Source organism: Diplotaxodon limnothrissa, linkage group LG3 (assembly GCF_057381915.1).
Source record: "Diplotaxodon limnothrissa isolate DT_005_m linkage group LG3, D_limnothrissa_male_GT1.1, whole genome shotgun sequence".
NCBI classification, from domain to species: Eukaryota; Metazoa; Chordata; class Actinopteri; order Cichliformes; family Cichlidae; genus Diplotaxodon; species Diplotaxodon limnothrissa.
The window spans coordinates 68,873,555-68,898,071 of record NC_140598.1 but is presented as its reverse complement, the minus strand read 5'-3'; the positions used below and the strand labels follow the sequence as shown (position 1 = coordinate 68,898,071).

General features: G+C 57.5%; 4 non-coding genes and 12 pseudogenes across 4 annotated transcripts; all 16 read right to left on the bottom strand.

Moving 5' to 3' along the window:
- Positions 1-658: 658 nt before the first annotated feature.
- Positions 659-777, bottom strand: LOC146637470 (5S ribosomal RNA; annotated as a pseudogene).
- Positions 778-1,597: 820 nt separating this feature from the next.
- LOC146637469 (5S ribosomal RNA) lies at positions 1,598-1,716 on the bottom strand. The gene has a single exon (XR_014905635.1). It is a non-coding gene; the product is annotated as a 5S ribosomal RNA (ribosomal RNA).
- A 1,131-nt stretch (positions 1,717-2,847) lies between these two features.
- Positions 2,848-2,966, bottom strand: LOC146637468 (5S ribosomal RNA; annotated as a pseudogene).
- A 2,161-nt stretch (positions 2,967-5,127) lies between these two features.
- Positions 5,128-5,246, bottom strand: LOC146637467 (5S ribosomal RNA; annotated as a pseudogene).
- A 1,804-nt stretch (positions 5,247-7,050) lies between these two features.
- On the bottom strand, positions 7,051-7,169 carry LOC146637466 (5S ribosomal RNA; annotated as a pseudogene).
- Positions 7,170-7,791: 622 nt separating this feature from the next.
- LOC146637465 (5S ribosomal RNA) lies at positions 7,792-7,910 on the bottom strand (annotated as a pseudogene).
- Positions 7,911-9,442: 1,532 nt separating this feature from the next.
- LOC146637464 (5S ribosomal RNA) lies at positions 9,443-9,561 on the bottom strand. The gene has a single exon (XR_014905950.1). It is a non-coding gene; the product is annotated as a 5S ribosomal RNA (ribosomal RNA).
- Positions 9,562-11,528: 1,967 nt separating this feature from the next.
- LOC146637463 (5S ribosomal RNA) lies at positions 11,529-11,647 on the bottom strand (annotated as a pseudogene).
- Positions 11,648-13,451: 1,804 nt separating this feature from the next.
- Positions 13,452-13,570, bottom strand: LOC146637462 (5S ribosomal RNA; annotated as a pseudogene).
- Positions 13,571-14,192: 622 nt separating this feature from the next.
- On the bottom strand, positions 14,193-14,311 carry LOC146637461 (5S ribosomal RNA; annotated as a pseudogene).
- A 1,532-nt stretch (positions 14,312-15,843) lies between these two features.
- Positions 15,844-15,962, bottom strand: LOC146637460 (5S ribosomal RNA). Its single transcript, XR_014905949.1, has one exon. It is a non-coding gene; the product is annotated as a 5S ribosomal RNA (ribosomal RNA).
- Positions 15,963-16,783: 821 nt separating this feature from the next.
- LOC146637459 (5S ribosomal RNA) lies at positions 16,784-16,902 on the bottom strand (annotated as a pseudogene).
- A 1,058-nt stretch (positions 16,903-17,960) lies between these two features.
- LOC146637458 (5S ribosomal RNA) lies at positions 17,961-18,079 on the bottom strand. The gene has a single exon (XR_014905947.1). It is a non-coding gene; the product is annotated as a 5S ribosomal RNA (ribosomal RNA).
- A 1,884-nt stretch (positions 18,080-19,963) lies between these two features.
- On the bottom strand, positions 19,964-20,082 carry LOC146637457 (5S ribosomal RNA; annotated as a pseudogene).
- A 1,689-nt stretch (positions 20,083-21,771) lies between these two features.
- LOC146637456 (5S ribosomal RNA) lies at positions 21,772-21,890 on the bottom strand (annotated as a pseudogene).
- Positions 21,891-23,890: 2,000 nt separating this feature from the next.
- LOC146637455 (5S ribosomal RNA) lies at positions 23,891-24,009 on the bottom strand (annotated as a pseudogene).
- Between the last annotated feature and the right edge of the window lie 508 nt (positions 24,010-24,517).

The following is a 24,517-nucleotide window of genomic DNA, read 5'->3' as shown; positions in this document are numbered from 1 at the left end:
GGTGTAAGTGGCCTCAGGAACCAGCACAGGGCCTGGTGTGTTGTACATGGCCACAGCTAGCAGCAGAGGGCCAGGTTTGGTGAAGATGGCCTCGGCCAGAAGCGCAGGGCCTGGTGTGATGTGAGTGGCCTGAGCAAGAGCCACAGGCCCTGGTGTGGTGTAAGTGGCCTCAATAGCAACTAAGGCCCTGGTGTGGTGTAAGTGGCCTCAGCCAGCAGCCACAGGCCCTGGTGTGGTGTAAGTGGCCTCAGCCAGTGCCACAGGCCCTGGTGTGGTGTAAGTGGCCTGAGCAAGAGCCACAGACCCTGGTGTGGTGTAATTGGCCTCAATAGCAACTAATGCCCTGGTGTGGTGTAGGTGGCCTCAGCCAGCAGCCACAGGCCCTGGTGTGGTGTAAGTGGCCTCAGCCAGCAGCCACAGGCCCTGGTGTGGTGTAAGTGGCCTCAGCCAGAGCCACAGGCCCTGATGTGGTGTAAGTGGCCCCAGCCGGTCACTCAGGCCCTTGTGTGGTGTAGGTTGCATCAGCTAGCAGCACAAGACATTGGAAAAGAGCCAAAAGCAATGTCGTTAATGTGCCCTCATTAATGGGCAGATGCTTTTGGTCTTTTAATACACCCCTTCTCTGGATCAAAAGCGGTTCAATGACATGAAAATGAAAGGCTTAAAGCACCAGGTATTCCCAGGCAGTCTCCCATCCAAGTACTAACCAAGCCCAGCCCTGCTTAGCTTCCGAGATCAGACGAGGTCGGGCGTGCTCAGGGTGGTATGGCCGTAAGCTGCTGGCCCCAGCACAATGTCTCAATTTATGGATTCAAGTGATGAGGTGGCAAGTACCTGAAGTTACGAAGACAATCCTATAACCATACCTGCATGTTTGCATAATACCCTAACCCAAAGGCTCAGTTTGGCATTTATCCAACAGCACAGGCCCTGGATTGTTGAAGATGGCCTCAGGAACCAGCACAGGGCCTGGTGTGTTGTACATGGCCACAGCAAGCAGCACAGGGCCTGGTTTGGTGAAGATGGCCTCGGCCAGAAGCACAGGGCCTGGTGTGATATGAGTGGCCTGAGCAAGAGCCACAGGCCCTGGTGTGTTGTAAGTGGCCTCAGCCAGCAGCCACAGGCCCTGGTGTGGTGTAGGTGGCCTCAGCCAGCAGCCACAGGCCCTTGTGTGGTGTAAGTGGCCTCAGCCAGCAGCCACAGGCCCTGGTGTGGTGTAAGTGGCCTCAGCCAGTGCCACAGGCCCTGGTGTGGTGTAAGTGGCCTGAGCAAGAGCCACAGACCCTGGTGTGGTGTAATTGGCCTCAATAGCAACTAAGGCCCTGGTGTGGTGTAGGTGGCCTCAGCCAGCAGCCACAGGCCCTGGTGTGGTGTAAGTGGCCTCAGCCAGAGCCACAGGCCCTGATGTGGTGTAAGTGGCCCCAGCCGGTCACTCAGGCCCTGGTGTGGTGTAGGTGGCATCAGCTAGCAGCACAAGACATTGGAAAAGAGCCAAAAGCAGTGTCGTTAATGTGCCCTCATTAATGGGCAGCTGCTTTTGGTCTTTTAATACACCCCTTCTCTGGATCAAAAGCGGTTCAATGACATGAAAATGAAAGACTTACAGCACCAGGTATTCCCAGGCAGTCTCCCATCCAAGTACTAACCAAGCCCAGCCCTGCTTAGCTTCCGAGATCAGACGAGGTCGGGCGTGCTCAGAGTGGTATGGCCGTAAGCTGCTGGCCCCAGCACAATGTCTCAATTTATGGATTCAAGTGATTAGGTGGCAAGTACCTGAAGTTACAAAGACAATCCTATAACCATACCTGCATGTTTGCATAATACCCTAACCCAAAGGCTTAGTTTGGCATTTATCCAACAGCACAGGCCCTGGATTGTTGAAGATGGCCTCAGGAACCAGCACAGGGCCTGGTGTGTTGTACATGGCCACAGCAAGCAGCACAGGGCCTGGTTTGGTGAAGATGGCCTCGGCCAGAAGCACAGGGCCTGGTGTGATATGAGTGGCCTGAGCAAGAGCCACAGGCCCTGGTGTGTTGTAAGTGGCCTCAGCCAGCAGCCACAGGCCCTGGTGTGGTGTAGGTGGCCTCAGCCAGCAGCCACAGGCCCTTGTGTGGTGTAAGTGGCCTCAGCCAGCAGCCACAGGCCCTGGTGTGGTGTAAGTGGCCTCAGCCAGTGCCACAGGCCCTGGTGTGGTGTAAGTGGCCTGAGCAAGAGCCACAGACCCTGGTGTGGTGTAATTGGCCTCAATAGCAACTAAGGCCCTGGTGTGGTGTAGGTGGCCTCAGCCAGAGCCACAGGCCCTGATGTGGTGTAAGTGGCCCCAGCCGGTCACTCAGGCCCTGGTGTGGTGTAAGTGGCCTGAGCAAGAGCCACAGACCCTGGTGTGGTGTAATTGGCCTCAATAGCAACTAAGGCCCTGGTGTGGTGTAGGTGGCCTCAGCCAGAGCCACAGGCCCTGGTGTGGTGTAAGTGGCCTCAGCCAGTGCCACAGGCCCTGGTGTGGTGTAAGTGGCCTGAGCAAGAGCCACAGACCCTGGTGTGGTGTAATTGGCCTCAATAGCAACTAAGGCCCTGGTGTGGTGTAGGTGGCCTCAGCCAGCAGCCACAGGCCCTGGTGTGGTGTAAGTGGCCTCAGCCAGCAGCCACAGGCCCTGATGTGGTGTATGTGGCCCCAGCCGGTCACTCAGGCCCTGGTGTGGTGTAGGTGGCATCAGCTAGCAGCACAAGACATTGGAAAACAGCCAAAAGCAATGTCGTTAATGTGCCCTCATTAATGGGGAGCTGCTTTTGGTCTTTTAATACACCCCTTCTCTGGATCAAAAGCGGTTCAATGACATGAAAATGAAAGGCTTACAGCACCAGGTATTCCCAGGCAGTCTCCCATCCAAGTACTAACCAAGCCCAGCCCTGCTTAGCTTAGGAGATCAGACGAGGTCGGGGGTGCTCAGGGTGGTATGGCCGTAAGCTGCTGGCCCCAGCACAATGTCTCAATTTATGGATTCAAGTGATTAGGTGGCAAGTACCTGAAGTTACGAAGACAATCCTATAACCATACCTGCATGTTTGCATAATACCCTAACCCAAAGGCTCAGTTTGGCATTTATCCAACAGCACAGGCCCTGGATTGTTGAAGATGGCCTCAAGAACCAGCACAGGACCTGGTGTGTTTTACATGGCCACAGCAAGCAGCACAGGGCCTGGTATGGTGAAGATGGCCTCAGCAAGCAGCCACAGGCCCTGGTTTGGTGTAAGTGGCCTCAGCCAGCAGCCACAGGCCCTGGTGTGTTGTAAGTGGCCTCAGCCAGCAGCCACAGGCCCTGGTGTGGTCTAAGTGGCCTCAGCCAGTGCCACAGGCCCTGGTGTGGTGTAAGTGGCCTGAGCAAGAGCCATAGGCCCTGGTGTGGTGTAAGTGGCCTCAGCCAGCAGCCACAGGCCCTGGTGTGGTGTAAGTGGCCTGAGCAAGTGCCACAGGCCCTGGTGTGGTGTAAGTGACCTAAGCCAGAGCCACAGGCCCTGGTGTGGTGTAAGTGGCCTCAATAGCAAATAAGGCCCTGGTGTGGTGTAAGTGGCCTGAGCAAGAGCCACAGGGCCTGGTTTGGTGAAGATGGCCTCGGCCAGAAGCGCAGGGCCTGGTGTGATGTGAGTGGCCTGAGCAAGAGCCACAGGCCCTGGTGTGGTGTAAGTGGCCTCAGCCAGCAGCCACAGGCCCTGGTGTGGTGTAAGTCGCCTCAGCCAGAAGCCACAGGCACTGGTGTGGTGTAAGTGGCCTCAGGAACCAGCACAGGGCCTGGTGTGTTGTACATGGCCACAGCTAGCAGCAGAGGGCCAGGTTTGGTGAAGATGGCCTCGGCCAGAAGCGCAGGGCCTGGTGTGGTGTAAGTCGCCTCAGCCAGAAGCCACAGGCACTGGTGTGGTGTAAGTGGCCTCAGCCAGCAGCAAAAGGGCCCTGGTGTGGTGTAAGTCGCCTCAGTCAGCAGCCACAGGCCCTGGTGTGGTGTAGGTGGCCTCAGCCAGCAGCCACAGGCCCTGGTGTGGTGTAAGTGGCCTCAGCCAGCAGCCACAGGCCCTGGTGTGGTGTAAGTGGCCTCAGCCAGCAGCCACAGGCCCTGGTGTGGTGTAAGTGGCCTCAGCCAGTGCCACAGGCCCTGGTGTGGTGTAAGTGGCCTGAGCAAGAGCCACAGACCCTGGTGTGGTGTAATTGGCCTCAATAGCAACTAATGCCCTGGTGTGGTGTAGGTGGCCTCAGCCAGCAGCCACAGGCCCTGGTGTGGTCTAAGTGGCCTCAGCCAGTGCCACAGGCCCTGATGTGGTGTAAGTGGCCTGAGCAAGAGCCACAGGCCCTGGTGTGGTGTAAGTGGCCTGAGCAAGTGCCACAGGCCCTGGTGTGGTGTAAGTGGCCTAAGCCAGAGCCACAGGCCCTGGTGTGGTGTAAGTGGCCTCAATAGCAAATAAGGCCCTGGTGTGGTGTAAGTGGCCTGAGCAAGAGCCACAGGGCCTGGTTTGGTGAAGATGGCCTCAGCCAGAAGCGCAGGGCCTGGTGTGATGTGAGTGGCCTGAGCAAGAGCCACAGGCCCTGGTGTGGTGTAAGTGGCCTCAGCCAGCAGCCACAGGCCCTGGTGTGGTGTAAGTCGCCTCAGCCAGAAGCCACAGGCACTGGTGTGGTGTAAGTGGCCTCAGCCAGCAGCAAAAGGGCCCTGGTGTGGTGTAAGTCGCCTCAGCCAGCAGCCACAGGCCCTGGTGTGGTGTAGGTGGCCTCAGCCAGCAGCCACAGGCCCTGGTGTGGTGTAAGTGGCCTCAATAGCAACTAAGGCCCTGGTGTGGTGTAAGTGGCTTCAGCCAGCAGCCACAGGCTCTGGTGTGGTGTAACTGGCCTCAGCCAGCAGCCACAGGCCCTGGTGTGGTGTAAGTGGCCTCAGCCAGAGCCACAGGCCCTGATGTGGTGTAAGTGGCCCCAGCTGGTCACTCAGGCCCTGGTGTGGTGTAGGTGGCATCAGCTAGCAGCACAAGACATTGGAAAAGAGCCAAAAGCAGTGTCGTTAATGTGCCCTCATTAATGGGCAGCTGCTTTTGGTCTTTTAATACACCCCTTCTCTGGATCAAAAGCGGTTCAATGACATGAAAATGAAAGGCTTACAGCACCAGGTATTCCCAGGCAGTCTCCCATCCAAGTACTAACCAAGCCCAGCCCTGCTTAGCTTACGAGATCAGACGAGGTCGGGGGTGCTCAGGGTGGTATGGCCATAAGCTGCTGGCCCCAGCACAATGTCTCAATTTATGGATTCAAGTGATTAGGTGGCAAGTACCTGAAGTTACGAAGACAATCCTATAACCATACCTGCATGTTTGCATAATACCCTAACCCAAAGGCTCAGTTTGGCATTTATCCAACAGCACAGGCCCTGGATTGTTGAAGATGGCCTCAAGAACCAGCACAGGACCTGGTGTGTTTTACATGGCCACAGCAAGCAGCACAGGGCCTGGTATGGTGAAGATGGCCTCAGCAAGCAGCCACAGGCCCTGGTTTGGTGTAAGTGGCCTCAGCCAGCAGCCACAGGCCCTGGTGTGTTGTAAGTGGCCTCAGCCAGCAGCCACAGGCCCTGGTGTGGTCTAAGTGGCCTCAGCCAGTGCCACAGGCCCTGGTGTGGTGTAAGTGGCCTGAGCAAGAGCCACAGGCCCTGGTGTGGTGTAAGTGGCCTCAGCCAGCAGCCACAGGCCCTGGTGTGGTGTAAGTGGCCTAAGCCAGAGCCACAGGCCCTGGTGTGGTGTAAGTGGCCTCAATAGCAAATAAGGCCCTGGTGTGGTGTAAGTGGCCTGAGCAAGAGCCACAGGGCCTGGTTTGGTGAAGATGGCCTCGGCCAGAAGCGCAGGGCCTGGTGTGATGTGAGTGGCCTGAGCAAGAGCCACAGGCCCTGGTGTGGTGTAAGTGGCCTCAGCCAGCAGCCACAGGCCCTGGTGTGGTGTAAGTCGCCTCAGCCAGAAGCCACAGGCACTGGTGTGGTGTAAGTGGCCTCAGGAACCAGCACAGGGCCTGGTGTGTTGTACATGGCCACAGCTAGCAGCAGAGGGCCAGGTTTGGTGAAGATGGCCTCGGCCAGAAGCGCAGGGCCTGGTGTGGTGTAAGTCGCCTCAGCCAGAAGCCACAGGCACTGGTGTGGTGTAAGTGGCCTCAGCCAGCAGCAAAAGGGCCCTGGTGTGGTGTAAGTCGCCTCAGCCAGCAGCCACAGGCCCTGGTGGGGTGTAGGTGGCCTCAGCCAGCAGCCACAGGCCCTGGTGTGGTGTAAGTGGCCTCAGCCAGTGCCACAGGCCCTGGTGTGGTGTAAGTGGCCTGAGCAAGAGCCACAGACCCTGGTGTGGTGTAATTGGCCTCAATAGCAACTAATGCCCTGGTGTGGTGTAGGTGGCCTCAGCCAGCAGCCACAGGCCCTGGTGTGGTGTAAGTGGCCTCAGCCAGCAGCCACAGGCCCTGGTGTGGTGTAAGTGGCCTCAGCCAGAGCCACAGGCCCTGATGTGGTGTAAGTTGCCCCAGCCGGTCACTCAGGCCCTTGTGTGGTGTAGGTTGCATCAGCCAGAAGCCACAGGCACTGGTGTGGTGTAAGTGGCCTCAGGAACCAGCACAGGGCCTGGTGTGTTGTACATGGCCACAGCTAGCAGCAGAGGGCCAGGTTTGGTGAAGATGGCCTCGGCCAGAAGCGCAGGGCCTGGTGTGATGTGAGTGGCCTGAGCAAGAGCCACAGGCCCTGGTGTGGTGTAAGTGGCCTCAATAGCAACTAAGGCCCTGGTGTGGTGTAACTGGCCTCAGCCAGCAGCCACAGGCCCTGGTGTGGTGTAAGTGGCCTCAGCCAGAGCCACAGGCCCTGATGTGGTGTAAGTGGCCCCAGCCGGTCACTTAGGCCCTGGTGTGGTGTAGGTGGCATCAGCTAGCAGCACAAGACATTGGAAAAGAGCCAAAAGCAGTGTCGTTAATGTGCCCTCATTAATGGGCAGCTGCTTTTGGTCTTTTAATACACCCCTTCTCTGGATCAAAAGCGGTTCAATGACATGAAAATGAAAGACTTACAGCACAAGGTATTCCCAGGTAGTCTCCCATCCAAGTACTAACCAAGCCCAGCCCTGCTTAGCTTCCGAGATCAGACGAGGTCGGGCGTGCTCAGAGTGGTATGGCCGTAAGCTGCTGGCCCCAGCACAATGTCTCAATTTATGGATTCAAGTGATTAGGTGGCAAGTACCTGAAGTTACGAAGACAATCCTATAACCATACCTGCATGTTTGCATAATACCCTAACCCAAAGGCTTAGTTTGGCATTTATCCAACAGCACAGGCCCTGGATTGTTGAAGATGGCTCAGGAACCAGCACAGGGCCTGGTGTGTTGTACATGGCCACAGCTAGCAGCAGAGGGCCAGGTTTGGTGAAGATGGCATCGGCCAGAAGCGCAGGGCCTGGTGTGATGTGAGTGGCCTGAGCAAGAGCCACAGACCCTGGTGTGGTGTAATTGGCCTCAATAGCAACTAAGGCCCTGGTGTGGTGTAGGTGGCCTCAGCCAGCAGCCACAGGCCCTGGTGTGGTGTAAGTGGCCTCAGCCAGCAGCCACAGGCCCTGATGTGGTGTAAGTGGCCCCAGCCGGTCACTCAGGCCCTGGTGTGGTGTAGGTGGCATCAGCTAGCAGCACAAGACATTGGAAAACAGCCAAAAGCAATGTCGTTAATGTGTCCTCATTAATGGGGAGCTGCTTTTGGTCTTTTAATACACCCCTTCTCTTGATCAAAAGCGGTTCAATGACATGAAAATGAAAGGCTTACAGCACCAGGTATTCCCAGGCAGTCTCCCATCCAAGTACTAACCAAGCCCAGCCCTGCTTAGCTTACGAGATCAGACGAGGTCGGGCGTGCTCAGGGTGGTATGGCCGTAAGCTGCTGGCCCCAGCACAATGTCTCAATTTATGGATTCAAGTGATTAGGTGGCAAGTACCTGAAGTTACGAAGACAATCCTATAACCATACCTGCATGTTTGCATAATACCCTAACCCAAAGGCTCAGTTTGGCATTTATCCAACAGCACAGGCCCTGGATTGTTGAAGATGGCCTCAAGAACCAGCACAGGACCTGGTGTGTTTTACATGGCCACAGCAAGCAGCACAGGGCCTGGTATGGTGAAGATGGCCTCAGCAAGCAGCCACAGGCCCTGGTTTGGTGTAAGTGGCCTCAGCCAGCAGCCACAGGCCCTGGTGTGTTGTAAGTGGCCTCAGCCAGCAGCCACAGGCCCTGGTGTGGTCTAAGTGGCCTCAGCCAGTGCCACAGGCCCTGGTGTGGTGTAAGTGGCCTGAGCAAGAGCCACAGGCCCTGGTGTGGTGTAAGTGGCCTCAGCCAGCAGCCACAGGCCCTGGTGTGGTGTAAGTGGCCTGAGCAAGTGCCACAGGCCCTGGTGTGGTGTAAGTGACCTAAGCCAGAGCCACAGGCCCTGGTGTGGTGTAAGTGGCCTCAATAGCAAATAAGGCCCTGGTGTGGTGTAAGTGGCCTGAGCAAGAGCCACAGGGCCTGGTTTGGTGAAGATGGCCTCGGCCAGAAGCGCAGGGCCTGGTGTGATGTGAGTGGCCTGAGCAAGAGCCACAGGCCCTGGTGTGGTGTAAGTGGCCTCAGCCAGCAGCCACAGGCCCTGGTGTGGTGTAAGTCGCCTCAGCCAGAAGCCACAGGCACTGGTGTGGTGTAAGTGGCCTCAGGAACCAGCACAGGGCCTGGTGTGTTGTACATGGCCACAGCTAGCAGCAGAGGGCCAGGTTTGGTGAAGATGGCCTCGGCCAGAAGCGCAGGGCCTGGTGTGGTGTAAGTCGCCTCAGCCAGAAGCCACAGGCACTGGTGTGGTGTAAGTGGCCTCAGCCAGCAGCAAAAGGGCCCTGGTGTGGTGTAAGTCGCCTCAGTCAGCAGCCACAGGCCCTGGTGTGGTGTAGGTGGCCTCAGCCAGCAGCCACAGGCCCTGGTGTGGTGTAAGTGGCCTCAGCCAGCAGCCACAGGCCCTGGTGTGGTGTAAGTGGCCTCAGCCAGCAGCCACAGGCCCTGGTGTGGTGTAAGTGGCCTCAGCCAGTGCCACAGGCCCTGGTGTGGTGTAAGTGGCCTGAGCAAGAGCCACAGACCCTGGTGTGGTGTAATTGGCCTCAATAGCAACTAAGGCCCTGGTGTGGTGTAGGTGGCCTCAGCCAGCAGCCACAGGCCCTGGTGTGGTGTAAGTGGCCTCAGCCAGCAGCCACAGGCCCTGATGTGGTGTAAGTGGCCCCAGCCGGTCACTCAGGCCCTGGTGTGGTGTAGGTGGCATCAGCTAGCAGCACAAGACATTGGAAAACAGCCAAAAGCAATGTCGTTAATGTGCCCTCATTAATGGGGAGCTGCTTTTGGTCTTTTAATACACCCCTTCTCTGGATCAAAAGCGGTTCAATGACATGAAAATGAAAGGCTTACAGCACCAGGTATTCCCAGGCAGTCTCCCATCCAAGTACTAACCAAGCCCAGCCCTGCTTAGCTTCCGAGATCAGACGAGGTCGGGCGTGCTCAGGGTGGTATGGCCGTAAGCTGCTGGCCCCAGCACAATGTCTCAATTTATGGATTCAAGTGATTAGGTGGCAAGTACCTGAAGTTACGAAGACAATCCTATAACCATACCTGCATGTTTGCATAATACCCTAACCCAAAGGCTCAGTTTGGCATTTATCCAACAGCACAGGCCCTGGATTGTTGAAGATGGCCTCAGGAACCAGCACAGGGCCTGGTGTGTTGTACATGGCCACAGCAAGCAGCACAGGGCCTGGTTTGGTGAAGATGGCCTCGGCCAGAAGCGCAGGGCCTGGTGTGATGTGAGTGGCCTGAGCAAGAGCCACAGGCCCTGGTGTGGTGTAAGTGGCCTCAGCCAGCAGCCACAGGCCCTGGTGTGGTGTAGGTGGCCTCAGCCAGCAGCCACAGGCCCTGGTGTGGTGTAAGTGGCCTGAGCAAGAGCCACAGGCCCTGGTTTGGTGTAAGTGGCCTCAGCCAGCAGCCACAGGCCCTGGTGTGGTGTAAGTGGCCTGAGCAAGAGCCACAGGCCCTGGTTTGGTGTAAGTGGCCTCAGCCAGCAGCCACAGGCCCTGGTGTGTTGTAAGTGGCCTCAGCCAGCAGCCACAGGCCCTGGTGTGGTCTAAGTGGCCTCAGCCAGTGCCACAGGCCCTGGTGTGGTGTAAGTGGCCTGAGCAAGAGCCACAGGCCCTGGTGTGGTGTAAGTGGCCTGAGCAAGTGCCACAGGCCCTGGTGTGGTGTAAGTGGCCTAAGCCAGAGCCACAGGCCCTGGTGTGGTGTAAGTGGCCTCAATAGCAAATAAGGCCCTGGTGTGGTGTAAGTGGCCTGAGCAAGAGCCACAGGGCCTGGTTTGGTGAAGATGGCCTCAGCCAGAAGCGCAGGGCCTGGTGTGATGTGAGTGGCCTGAGCAAGAGCCACAGGCCCTGGTGTGGTGTAAGTGGCCTCAGCCAGCAGCCACAGGCCCTGGTGTGGTGCAAGTCGCCTCAGCCAGAAGCCACAGGCACTGGTGTGGTGTAAGTGGCCTCAGCCAGCAGCAAAAGGGCCCTGGTGTGGTGTAAGTCGCCTCAGCCAGCAGCCACAGGCCCTGGTGTGGTGTAGGTGGCCTCAGCCAGCAGCCACAGGCCCTGGTGTGGTGTAAGTGGCCTCAATAGCAACTAAGGCCCTGGTGTGGTGTAAGTGGCTTCAGCCAGCAGCCACAGGCTCTGGTGTGGTGTAACTGGCCTCAGCCAGCAGCCACAGGCCCTGGTGTGGTGTAAGTGGCCTCAGCCAGAGCCACAGGCCCTGATGTGGTGTAAGTGGCCCCAGCCGGTCACTCAGGCCCTGGTGTGGTGTAGGTGGCATCAGCTAGCAGCACAGGGCCTGGTTTGGTGAAGATGGCCTCGGCCAGAAGCGCAGGGCCTGGTGTGATGTGAGTGGCCTGAGCAAGAGCCACAGGCACTGGTGTGGTGTAAGTCGCCTCAGCCAGCAGCCACAGGCCCTGGTGTGGTGTAAGTCGCCTCAGCCAGAAGCCACAGGCACTGGTGTGGTGTAAGTGGCCTCAGCCAGCAGCAAAAGGGCCCTGGTGTGGTGTAAGTCGCCTCAGCCAGCAGCCACAGGCCCTGGTGGGGTGTAGGTGGCCTCAGCCAGCAGCCACAGGCCCTGGTGTGGTGTAAGTGGCCTCAGCCAGCAGCCACAGGCCCTGGTGTGGTGTAAGTGGCCTGAGCAAGAGCCACAGACCCTGGTGTGGTGTAATTGGCCTCAATAGCAACTAAGGCCCTGGTGTGGTGTAAGTGGCTTCAGCCAGCAGCCACAAGCTCTGGTGTGGTGTAACTGGCCTCAGCCAGCAGCCACAGGCCCTGGTGTGGTGTAGGTGGCATCAGCTAGCAGCACAAGACATTGGAAAAGAGCCAAAAGCAGTGTCGTTAATGTGCCCTCATTAATGGGCAGCTGCTTTTGGTCTTTTAATACACCCCTTCTCTGGATCAAAAGCGGTTCAATGACATGAAAATGAAAGGCTTACAGCACCAGGTATTCCCAGGCAGTCTCCCATCCAAGTACTAACCAAGCCCAGCCCTGCTTAGCTTACGAGATCAGACGAGGTCGGGGGTGCTCAGGGTGGTATGGCCGTAAGCTGCTGGCCCCAGCACAATGTCTCAATTTATGGATTCAAGTGATTAGGTGGCAAGTACCTGAAGTTACGAAGACAATCCTATAACCATACCTGCATGTTTGCATAATACCCTAACCCAAAGGCTCAGTTTGGCATTTATCCAACAGCACAGGCCCTGGATTGTTGAAGATGGCCTCAAGAACCAGCACAGGACCTGGTGTGTTTTACATGGCCACAGCAAGCAGCACAGGGCCTGGTATGGTGAAGATGGCCTCAGCAAGCAGCCACAGGCCCTGGTTTGGTGTAAGTGGCCTCAGCCAGCAGCCACAGGCCCTGGTGTGTTGTAAGTGGCCTCAGCCAGCAGCCACAGGCCCTGGTGTGGTCTAAGTGGCCTCAGCCAGTGCCACAGGCCCTGGTGTGGTGTAAGTGGCCTGAGCAAGAGCCACAGGCCCTGGTGTGGTGTAAGTGGCCTCAGCCAGCAGCCACAGGCCCTGGTGTGGTGTAAGTGGCCTAAGCCAGAGCCACAGGCCCTGGTGTGGTGTAAGTGGCCTCAATAGCAAATAAGGCCCTGGTGTGGTGTAAGTGGCCTGAGCAAGAGCCACAGGGCCTGGTTTGGTGAAGATGGCCTCGGCCAGAAGCGCAGGGCCTGGTGTGATGTGAGTGGCCTGAGCAAGAGCCACAGGCCCTGGTGTGGTGTAAGTGGCCTCAGCCAGCAGCCACAGGCCCTGGTGTGGTGTAAGTCGCCTCAGCCAGAAGCCACAGGCACTGGTGTGGTGTAAGTGGCCTCAGGAACCAGCACAGGGCCTGGTGTGTTGTACATGGCCACAGCTAGCAGCAGAGGGCCAGGTTTGGTGAAGATGGCCTCGGCCAGAAGCGCAGGGCCTGGTGTGGTGTAAGTCGCCTCAGCCAGAAGCCACAGGCACTGGTGTGGTGTAAGTGGCCTCAGCCAGCAGCAAAAGGGCCCTGGTGTGGTGTAAGTCGCCTCAGCCAGCAGCCACAGGCCCTGGTGGGGTGTAGGTGGCCTCAGCCAGCAGCCACAGGCCCTGGTGTGGTGTAAGTGGCCTCAGCCAGTGCCACAGGCCCTGGTGTGGTGTAAGTGGCCTGAGCAAGAGCCACAGACCCTGGTGTGGTGTAATTGGCCTCAATAGCAACTAATGCCCTGGTGTGGTGTAGGTGGCCTCAGCCAGCAGCCACAGGCCCTGGTGTGGTGTAAGTGGCCTCAGCCAGCAGCCACAGGCCCTGGTGTGGTGTAAGTGGCCTCAGCCAGAGCCACAGGCCCTGATGTGGTGTAAGTTGCCCCAGCCGGTCACTCAGGCCCTTGTGTGGTGTAGGTTGCATCAGCCAGAAGCCACAGGCACTGGTGTGGTGTAAGTGGCCTCAGGAACCAGCACAGGGCCTGGTGTGTTGTACATGGCCACAGCTAGCAGCAGAGGGCCAGGTTTGGTGAAGATGGCCTCGGCCAGAAGCGCAGGGCCTGGTGTGATGTGAGTGGCCTGAGCAAGAGCCACAGGCCCTGGTGTGGTGTAAGTGGCCTCAATAGCAACTAAGGCCCTGGTGTGGTGTAACTGGCCTCAGCCAGCAGCCACAGGCCCTGGTGTGGTGTAAGTGGCCTCAGCCAGAGCCACAGGCCCTGATGTGGTGTAAGTGGCCCCAGCCGGTCACTTAGGCCCTGGTGTGGTGTAGGTGGCATCAGCTAGCAGCACAAGACATTGGAAAAGAGCCAAAAGCAGTGTCGTTAATGTGCCCTCATTAATGGGCAGCTGCTTTTGGTCTTTTAATACACCCCTTCTCTGGATCAAAAGCGGTTCAATGACATGAAAATGAAAGACTTACAGCACAAGGTATTCCCAGGTAGTCTCCCATCCAAGTACTAACCAAGCCCAGCCCTGCTTAGCTTCCGAGATCAGACGAGGTCGGGCGTGCTCAGAGTGGTATGGCCGTAAGCTGCTGGCCCCAGCACAATGTCTCAATTTATGGATTCAAGTGATTAGGTGGCAAGTACCTGAAGTTACGAAGACAATCCTATAACCATACCTGCATGTTTGCATAATACCCTAACCCAAAGGCTTAGTTTGGCATTTATCCAACAGCACAGGCCCTGGATTGTTGAAGATGGCTCAGGAACCAGCACAGGGCCTGGTGTGTTGTACATGGCCACAGCTAGCAGCAGAGGGCCAGGTTTGGTGAAGATGGCATCGGCCAGAAGCGCAGGGCCTGGTGTGATGTGAGTGGCCTGAGCAAGAGCCACAGACCCTGGTGTGGTGTAATTGGCCTCAATAGCAACTAAGGCCCTGGTGTGGTGTAGGTGGCCTCAGCCAGCAGCCACAGGCCCTGGTGTGGTGTAAGTGGCCTCAGCCAGCAGCCACAGGCCCTGATGTGGTGTAAGTGGCCCCAGCCGGTCACTCAGGCCCTGGTGTGGTGTAGGTGGCATCAGCTAGCAGCACAAGACATTGGAAAACAGCCAAAAGCAATGTCGTTAATGTGTCCTCATTAATGGGGAGCTGCTTTTGGTCTTTTAATACACCCCTTCTCTTGATCAAAAGCGGTTCAATGACATGAAAATGAAAGGCTTACAGCACCAGGTATTCCCAGGCAGTCTCCCATCCAAGTACTAACCAAGCCCAGCCCTGCTTAGCTTACGAGATCAGACGAGGTCGGGCGTGCTCAGGGTGGTATGGCCGTAAGCTGCTGGCCCCAGCACAATGTCTCAATTTATGGATTCAAGTGATTAGGTGGCAAGTACCTGAAGTTACGAAGACAATCCTATAACCATACCTGCATGTTTGCATAATACCCTAACCCAAAGGCTCAGTTTGGCATTTATCCAACAGCACAGGCCCTGGATTGTTGAAGATGGCCTCAAGAACCAGCACAGGACCTGGTGTGTTTTACATGGCCACAGCAAGCAGCACAGGGCCTGGTATGGTGAAGATGGCCTCAGCAAGCAGCCACAGGCCCTGGTTTGGTGTAAGTGGCCTCAGCCAGCAGCCACAGGCCCTGGTGTGTTGTAAGTGGCCTCAGCCAGCAGCCACAGGCCCTGGTGTGGTCTAAGTGGCCTCAGCCAGTGCCACAGGCCCTGGTGTGGTGTAAGTGGCCTGAGCAAGAGCCACAGGCCCTGGTGTGGTGTAAGTGGCCTCAGCCAGCAGCCACAGGCCCTGGTGTGGTGTAAGTGGCCTGAGCAAGTGCCACAGGCCCTGGTGTGGTGTAAGTGACCTAAGCCAGAGCCACAGGCCCTGGTGTGGTGTAAGTGGCCTCAATAGCAAATAAGGCCCTGGTGTGGTGTAAGTGGCCTGAGCAAGAGCCACAGGGCCTGGTTTGGTGAAGATGGCCTCGGCCAGAAGCGCAGGGCCTGGTGTGATGTGAGTGGCCTGAGCAAGAGCCACAGGCCCTGGTGTGGTGTAAGTGGCCTCAGCCAGCAGCCACAGGCCCTGGTGTGGTGTAAGTCGCCTCAGCCAGAAGCCACAGGCACTGGTGTGGTGTAAGTGGCCTCAGGAACCAGCACAGGGCCTGGTGTGTTGTACATGGCCACAGCTAGCAGCAGAGGGCCAGGTTTGGTGAAGATGGCCTCGGCCAGAAGCGCAGGGCCTGGTGTGGTGTAAGTCGCCTCAGCCAGAAGCCACAGGCACTGGTGTGGTGTAAGTGGCCTCAGCCAGCAGCAAAAGGGCCCTGGTGTGGTGTAAGTCGCCTCAGTCAGCAGCCACAGGCCCTGGTGTGGTGTAGGTGGCCTCAGCCAGCAGCCACAGGCCCTGGTGTGGTGTAAGTGGCCTCAGCCAGCAGCCACAGGCCCTGGTGTGGTGTAAGTGGCCTCAGCCAGCAGCCACAGGCCCTGGTGTGGTGTAAGTGGCCTCAGCCAGTGCCACAGGCCCTGGTGTGGTGTAAGTGGCCTGAGCAAGAGCCACAGACCCTGGTGTGGTGTAATTGGCCTCAATAGCAACTAAGGCCCTGGTGTGGTGTAGGTGGCCTCAGCCAGCAGCCACAGGCCCTGGTGTGGTGTAAGTGGCCTCAGCCAGCAGCCACAGGCCCTGATGTGGTGTAAGTGGCCCCAGCCGGTCACTCAGGCCCTGGTGTGGTGTAGGTGGCATCAGCTAGCAGCACAAGACATTGGAAAACAGCCAAAAGCAATGTCGTTAATGTGCCCTCATTAATGGGGAGCTGCTTTTGGTCTTTTAATACACCCCTTCTCTGGATCAAAAGCGGTTCAATGACATGAAAATGAAAGGCTTACAGCACCAGGTATTCCCAGGCAGTCTCCCATCCAAGTACTAACCAAGCCCAGCCCTGCTTAGCTTCCGAGATCAGACGAGGTCGGGCGTGCTCAGGGTGGTATGGCCGTAAGCTGCTGGCCCCAGCACAATGTCTCAATTTATGGATTCAAGTGATTAGGTGGCAAGTACCTGAAGTTACGAAGACAATCCTATAACCATACCTGCATGTTTGCATAATACCCTAACCCAAAGGCTCAGTTTGGCATTTATCCAACAGCACAGGCCCTGGATTGTTGAAGATGGCCTCAAGAACCAGCACAGGACCTGGTGTGTTTTACATGGCCACAGCAAGCAGCACAGGGCCTGGTTTGGTGAAGATGGCCTCAGGAAGCAGCCACAGGCCCTGGTTTGGTGTAAGTGGCCTCAGCCAGCAGCCACAGGCCCTGGTGTGTTGTAAGTGGCCTCAGCCAGCAGCCACAGGCCCTGGTGTGGTCTAAGTGGCCTCAGCCAGTGCCACAGGCCCTGGTGTGGTGTAAGTGGCCTGAGCAAGAGCCACGGGCCCTGGTGTGGTGTAAGTGGCCTCAGCCAGCAGCAAAAGGGCCCTGGTGTGGTGTAAGTGGCCTGAGCAAGTGCCACAGGCCCTGGTGTGGTGTAAGTGGCCTCAATAGCAAATAAGGCCCTGGTGTGGTGTAAGTGGCCTGAGCAAGAGCCACAGGGCCTGGTTTGGTGAAGATGGCCTCGGCCAGAAGCGCAGGGCCTGGTGTGATGTGAGTGGCCTGAGCAAGAGCCACAGGCCCTGGTGTGGTGTAAGTGGCCTCAGCTAGCAGCACAAGACATTGGAAAAGAGCCAAAAGCAGTGTCGTTAATGTGCCCTCATTAATGGGCAGCTGCTTTTGGTCTTTTAATACACCCCTTCTCTGGATCAAAAGCGGTTCAATGACATGAAAATGAAAGACTTACAGCACAAGGTATTCCCAGGCAGTCTCCCATCCAAGTACTAACCAAGCCCAGCCCTGCTTAGCTTCCGAGATCAGACGAGGTCGGGCGTGCTCAGAGTGGTATGGCCGTAAGCTGCTGGCCCCAGCACAATGTCTCAATTTATGGATTCAAGTGATTAGGTGGCAAGTACCTGAAGTTACGAAGACAATCCTATAACCATACCTGCATGTTTGCATAATACCCTAACCCAAAGGCTTAGTTTGGCATTTATCCAACAGCACAGGCCCTGGATTGTTGAAGATGGCCACAGCAAGCAGCACAGGGCCTGGTTTGGTGAAGATGGCCTCAGGAACCAGCACAGGGCCTGGTGTGTTGTACATGGCCACAGCAAGCAGCACAGGGCCTGGTTTGGTGAAGATGGCCTCGGCCAGAAGCGCAGGGCCTGGTGTGATGTGAGTGGCCTGAGCAAGAGCCACAGGCCCTGGTGTGGTGTAAGTGGCCTCAGCCAGCAGCCACAGGCCCTGGTGTGGTGTAAGTCGCCTCAGCCAGAAGCCACAGGCACTGGTGTGGTGTAAGTGGCCTCAGCCAGCAGCAAAAGGGCCCTGGTGTGGTGTAAGTGGCCTGAGCAAGAGCCACAGGCCCTGGTGTGGTGTAAGTGGCCTGAGCAAGAGCCACAGGCCCTGGTGTGGTGTAAGTGGCCTGAGCAAGAGCCACAGGCCCTGGTGTGGTGTAAGTGGTCTCAGCCAGCAGCCACAGGCCCTGGTGTGGTGTAGGTGGCCTCAGCCAGCAGCCACAGGCCCTTGTGTGGTGTAAGTGGCCTCAGCCAGAGCCACAGGCCCTGATGTGGTGTAAGTGGCCTCAATAGCAACTAATGCCCTGGTGTGGTGTAGGTGGCCTCAGCCAGCAGCCACAGGCCCTGGTGTGGTGTAAGTGGCCTCAGCCAGCAGCCACAGGCCCTGGTGTGGTGTAAGTGGCCTCAGCCAGAGCCACAGGCCCTGATGTGGTGTAAGTGGCCCCAGCCGGTCACTCAGGCCCTTGTGTGGTGTAGGTTGCATCAGCTAGCAGCACAAGACATTGGAAAAGAGCCAAAAGCAATGTCGTTAATGTGCCCTCATTAATGGGCAGCTGCTTTTGGTCTTTTAATACACCCCTTCTCTGGATCAAAAGCGGTTCAATGACATGAAAATGAAAGGCTTACAGCACCAGGTATTCCCAGGCAGTCTCCCATCCAAGTACTAACCAAGCCCAGCCCTGCTTAGCTTCCGAGATCAGACGAGGTCGGGCGTGCTCAGGGTGGTATGGCCGTAAGCTGCTGGCCCCAGCACAATGTCTCAATTTATGGATTCAAGTGATTAGGTGGCAAGTACCTGAAGTTACGAAGACAATCCTATAACCATACCTGCATGTTTGCATAATACCCTAACCCAAAGGCTCAGTTTGGCATTTATCCAACAGCACAGGCCCTGGATTGTTGAAGATGGCCTCAGGAACCAGCACAGGGCCTGGTGTGTTGTACATGGCCACAGCAAGCAGCACAGGGCCTGGTTTGGTGAAGATGGCCTCGGCCAGAAGCACAGGGCCTGGCGTGATATGAGTGGCCTGAGCAAGAGCCACAGGCCCTGGTGTGGTGTAAGTGGCCTGAGGAAGAGCCACAGGCCCTGGTGTGGTGTAAGTGGCCTGAGCAAGAGCCACAGGCCCTGGTGTGGTGTAAGTGGCCTGAGCAAGAGCCACAGGCCCTGGTGTGGTGTAAGTGGTCTCAGCCAGCAGCCACAGGCCCTGGTGTGGTGTAGGTGGCCTCAGCCAGCAGCCACAGGCCCTTGTGTGGTGTAAGTGGCCTCAGCCAGCAGCCACAGGCCCTGGTGTGGTGTAAGTGGCCTCAGCCAGTGCCACAGGCCCTGGTGTGGTGTAAGTGGCCTGAGCAAGAGCCACAGACCCTGGTGTGGTGTAATTGGCCTCAATAGCAAATAAGGCCCTGGTGTGGTGTAAGTGGCCTGAGCAAGAGCCACAGGGCCTGGTTTGGTGAAGATGGCCTCGGCCAGAAGCGCAGGGCCTGGTGTGATGTGAGTGGCCTGAGCAAGAGCCACAGGCCCTGGTGTGGTGTAAGTGGCCTCAGCCAGCAGCCACAGGCCCTGGTGTGGTGTAGGTGGCCTCAGCCAGCAGCCACAGGCCCTGGTGTGGTGTAAGTGGCCTGAGCAAGAGCCACAGGCCCTGGTGTGGTGTAAGTGGCCTGAGCAAGAGCCACAGGGCCTGGTTTGGTGAAGATGGCCTCAGCCAGAAGCGCAGGGCCAGGTGTGATGTGAGTGGCCTGAGCAAGAGCCACAGGCCCTGGTGTGGTGTAAGTGGCCTCAGCCAGCAGCCACAGGCCCTGGTGTGGTGTAAGTCGCCTCAGCCAGAAGCCACAGGCACTGGTGTGGTGTAAGTGGCCTCAGCCAGCAGCAAAAGGGCCCTGGTGTGGTGTAAGTCGCCTCAGCCAGCAGCCACAGGCCCTGGTGTGGTGTAGGTGACCTCAGCCAGCAGCCACAGGCCCTGGTGTGGTGTAAGTGGCCTCAATAGCAACTAAGGCCCTGGTGTGGTGTAAGTGGCTTCAGCCAGCAGCCACAGGCCCTGGTGTGGTGTAAGTGGCCTCAGCCAGCAGCCACAGGCCCTGGTGTGGTGTAAGTGGCCTCAGCCAGAGCCACAGGCCCTGATGTGGTGTAAGTGGCCTGAGCAAGAGCCACAGGCCCTGGTGTGGTGTAAGTGGCCTGAGCAAGAGCCACAGGCCCTGGTGTGTTGTAAGTGGCCTCAGCCAGCAGCCACAGGCCCTGGTGTGGTGTAGGTGGCCTCAGCCAGAAGCCACAGGCCCTGGTGTGGTGTAAGTGGCCTGAGCAAGTGCCACAGGCCCTGGTGTGGTGTAATTGGCCTCAATAGCAACTAAGGCCCTGGTGTGGTGTAGGTGGCCTCAGCCAGCAGCCACAGGCCCTGGTGTGGTGTAAGTGGCCTCAGCCAGCAGCCACAGGCCCTGATGTGGTGTAAGTGGCCCCAGCCGGTCACTCAGGCCCTGGTGTGGTGTAGGTGGCATCAGCTAGCAGCACAAGACATTGGAAAACAGCCAAAAGCAATGTCGTTAATGTGCCCTCATTAATGGGGAGCTGCTTTTGGTCTTTTAATACACCCCTTCTCTGGATCAAAAGCGGTTCAATGACATGAAAATGAAAGGCTTACAGCACCAGGTATTCCCAGGCAGTCTCCCATCCAAGCACTAACCAAGCCCAGCCCTGCTTAGCTTCCGAGATCAGACGAGGTCGGGCGTGCTCAGGGTGGTATGGCCGTAAGCTGCTGGCCCCAGCACAATGTCTCAATTTATGGATTCAAGTGATTAGGTGGCAAGTACCTGAAGTTACGAAGACAATCCTATAACCATACCTGCATGTTTGCATAATACCCTAACCCAAAGGCTCAGTTTGGCATTTATCCAACAGCACAGGCCCTGGATTGTTGAAGATGGCCTCAGGAACCAGCACAGGGCCTGGTGTGTTGTACATGGCCACAGCAAGCAGCACAGGGCCTGGTTTGGTGAAGATGGCCTCGGCCAGAAGCGCAGGGCCTGGTGTGATGTGAGTGGCCTGAGCAAGAGCCACAGGCCCTGGTGTGGTGTAAGTGGCCTCAGCCAGCAGCCACAGGCCCTGGTGTGGTGTAGGTGGCCTCAGCCAGCAGCCACAGGCCCTGGTGTGGTGTAAGTGGCCTGAGCAAGAGCCACAGGCCCTGGTTTGGTGTAAGTGGCCTCAGCCAGCAGCCACAGGCCCTGGTGTGGTGTAAGTGGCCTGAGCAAGAGCCACAGGCCCTGGTTTGGTGTAAGTGGCCTCAGCCAGCAGCCACAGGCCCTGGTGTGTTGTAAGTGGCCTCAGCCAGCAGCCACAGGCCCTGGTGTGGTCTAAGTGGCCTCAGCCAGTGCCACAGGCCCTGGTGTGGTGTAAGTGGCCTGAGCAAGAGCCACAGGCCCTGGTGTGGTGTAAGTGGCCTGAGCAAGTGCCACAGGCCCTGGTGTGGTGTAAGTGGCCTAAGCCAGAGCCACAGGCCCTGGTGTGGTGTAAGTGGCCTCAATAGCAAATAAGGCCCTGGTGTGGTGTAAGTGGCCTGAGCAAGAGCCACAGGGCCTGGTTTGGTGAAGATGGCCTCAGCCAGAAGCGCAGGGCCTGGTGTGATGTGAGTGGCCTGAGCAAGAGCCACAGGCCCTGGTGTGGTGTAAGTGGCCTCAGCCAGCAGCCACAGGCCCTGGTGTGGTGCAAGTCGCCTCAGCCAGAAGCCACAGGCACTGGTGTGGTGTAAGTGGCCTCAGCCAGCAGCAAAAGGGCCCTGGTGTGGTGTAAGTCGCCTCAGCCAGCAGCCACAGGCCCTGGTGTGGTGTAGGTGGCCTCAGCCAGCAGCCACAGGCCCTGGTGTGGTGTAAGTGGCCTCAATAGCAACTAAGGCCCTGGTGTGGTGTAAGTGGCTTCAGCCAGCAGCCACAGGCTCTGGTGTGGTGTAACTGGCCTCAGCCAGCAGCCACAGGCCCTGGTGTGGTGTAAGTGGCCTCAGCCAGAGCCACAGGCCCTGATGTGGTGTAAGTGGCCCCAGCCGGTCACTCAGGCCCTGGTGGGGTGTAGGTGGCCTCAGCCAGCAGCCACAGGCCCTGGTGTGGTGTAAGTGGCCTCAGCCAGCAGCCACAGGCCCTGGTGTGGTGTAAGTGGCCTGAGCAAGAGCCACAGACCCTGGTGTGGTGTAATTGGCCTCAATAGCAACTAAGGCCCTGGTGTGGTGTAAGTGGCTTCAGCCAGCAGCCACAAGCTCTGGTGTGGTGTAACTGGCCTCAGCCAGCAGCCACAGGCCCTGGTGTGGTGTAGGTGGCATCAGCTAGCAGCACAAGACATTGGAAAAGAGCCAAAAGCAGTGTCGTTAATGTGCCCTCATTAATGGGCAGCTGCTTTTGGTCTTTTAATACACCCCTTCTCTGGATCAAAAGCGGTTCAATGACATGAAAATGAAAGGCTTACAGCACCAGGTATTCCCAGGCAGTCTCCCATCCAAGTACTAACCAAGCCCAGCCCTGCTTAGCTTACGAGATCAGACGAGGTCGGGGGTGCTCAGGGTGGTATGGCCATAAGCTGCTGGCCCCAGCACAATGTCTCAATTTATGGATTCAAGTGATTAGGTGGCAAGTACCTGAAGTTACGAAGACAATCCTATAACCATACCTGCATGTTTGCATAATACCCTAACCCAAAGGCTCAGTTTGGCATTTATCCAACAGCACAGGCCCTGGATTGTTGAAGATGGCCTCAAGAACCAGCACAGGACCTGGTGTGTTTTACATGGCCACAGCAAGCAGCACAGGGCCTGGTATGGTGAAGATGGCCTCAGCAAGCAGCCACAGGCCCTGGTTTGGTGTAAGTGGCCTCAGCCAGCAGCCACAGGCCCTGGTGTGTTGTAAGTGGCCTCAGCCAGCAGCCACAGGCCCTGGTGTGGTCTAAGTGGCCTCAGCCAGTGCCACAGGCCCTGGTGTGGTGTAAGTGGCCTGAGCAAGAGCCACAGGCCCTGGTGTGGTGTAAGTGGCCTCAGCCAGCAGCCACAGGCCCTGGTGTGGTGTAAGTGGCCTAAGCCAGAGCCACAGGCCCTGGTGTGGTGTAAGTGGCCTCAATAGCAAATAAGGCCCTGGTGTGGTGTAAGTGGCCTGAGCAAGAGCCACAGGGCCTTGTTTGGTGAAGATGGCCTCGGCCAGAAGCGCAGGGCCTGGTGTGATGTGAGTGGCCTGAGCAAGAGCCACAGGCCCTGGTGTGGTGTAAGTGGCCTCAGCCAGCAGCCACAGGCCCTGGTGTGGTGTAAGTCGCCTCAGCCAGAAGCCACAGGCACTGGTGTGGTGTAAGTGGCCTCAGGAACCAGCACAGGGCCTGGTGTGTTGTACATGGCCACAGCTAGCAGCAGAGGGCCAGGTTTGGTGAAGATGGCCTCGGCCAGAAGCGCAGGGCCTGGTGTGGTGTAAGTCGCCTCAGCCAGAAGCCACAGGCACTGGTGTGGTGTAAGTGGCCTCAGCCAGCAGCAAAAGGGCCCTGGTGTGGTGTAAGTCGCCTCAGCCAGCAGCCACAGGCCCTGGTGGGGTGTAGGTGGCCTCAGCCAGCAGCCACAGGCCCTGGTGTGGTGTAAGTGGCCTCAGCCAGTGCCACAGGCCCTGGTGTGGTGTAAGTGGCCTGAGCAAGAGCCACAGACCCTGGTGTGGTGTAATTGGCCTCAATAGCAACTAATGCCCTGGTGTGGTGTAGGTGGCCTCAGCCAGCAGCCACAGGCCCTGGTGTGGTGTAAGTGGCCTCAGCCAGCAGCCACAGGCCCTGGTGTGGTGTAAGTGGCCTCAGCCAGAGCCACAGGCCCTGATGTGGTGTAAGTTGCCCCAGCCGGTCACTCAGGCCCTTGTGTGGTGTAGGTTGCATCAGCCAGAAGCCACAGGCACTGGTGTGGTGTAAGTGGCCTCAGGAACCAGCACAGGGCCTGGTGTGTTGTACATGGCCACAGCTAGCAGCAGAGGGCCAGGTTTGGTGAAGATGGCCTCGGCCAGAAGCGCAGGGCCTGGTGTGATGTGAGTGGCCTGAGCAAGAGCCACAGGCCCTGGTGTGGTGTAAGTGGCCTCAATAGCAACTAAGGCCCTGGTGTGGTGTAAGTGGCCTCAGCCAGCAGCCACAGGCCCTGGTGTGGTGTAAGTGGCCTCAGCCAGTGCCACAGGCCCTGGTGTGGTGTAAGTGGCCTGAGCAAGAGCCACAGACCCTGGTGTGGTGTAATTGGCCTCAATAGCAACTAATGCCCTGGTGTGGTGTAGGTGGCCTCAGCCAGCAGCCACAGGCCCTGGTGTGGTGTAAGTGGCCTCAGCCAGCAGCCACAGGCCCTGGTGTGGTGTAAGTGGCCTCAGCCAGAGCCACAGGCCCTGATGTGGTGTAAGTGGCCCCAGCCGGTCACTCAGGCCCTTGTGTGGTGTAGGTTGCATCAGCTAGCAGCACAAGACATTGGAAAAGAGCCAAAAGCAATGTCGTTAATGTGCCCTCATTAATGGGCAGATGCTTTTGGTCTTTTAATACACCCCTTCTCTGGATCAAAAGCGGTTCAATGACATGAAAATGAAAGGCTTAAAGCACCAGGTATTCCCAGGCAGTCTCCCATCCAAGTACTAACCAAGCCCAGCCCTGCTTAGCTTCCGAGATCAGACGAGGTCGGGCGTGCTCAGGGTGGTATGGCCGTAAGCTGCTGGCCCCAGCACAATGTCTCAATTTATGGATTCAAGTGATGAGGTGGCAAGTACCTGAAGTTACGAAGACAATCCTATAACCATACCTGCATGTTTGCATAATACCCTAACCCAAAGGCTCAGTTTGGCATTTATCCAACAGCACAGGCCCTGGATTGTTGAAGATGGCCTCAGGAACCAGCACAGGGCCTGGTGTGTTGTACATGGCCACAGCAAGCAGCACAGGGCCTGGTTTGGTGAAGATGGCCTCGGCCAGAAGCACAGGGCCTGGTGTGATATGAGTGGCCTGAGCAAGAGCCACAGGCCCTGGTGTGTTGTAAGTGGCCTCAGCCAGCAGCCACAGGCCCTGGTGTGGTGTAGGTGGCCTCAGCCAGCAGCCACAGGCCCTTGTGTGGTGTAAGTGGCCTCAGCCAGCAGCCACAGGCCCTGGTGTGGTGTAAGTGGCCTCAGCCAGTGCCACAGGCCCTGGTGTGGTGTAAGTGGCCTGAGCAAGAGCCACAGACCC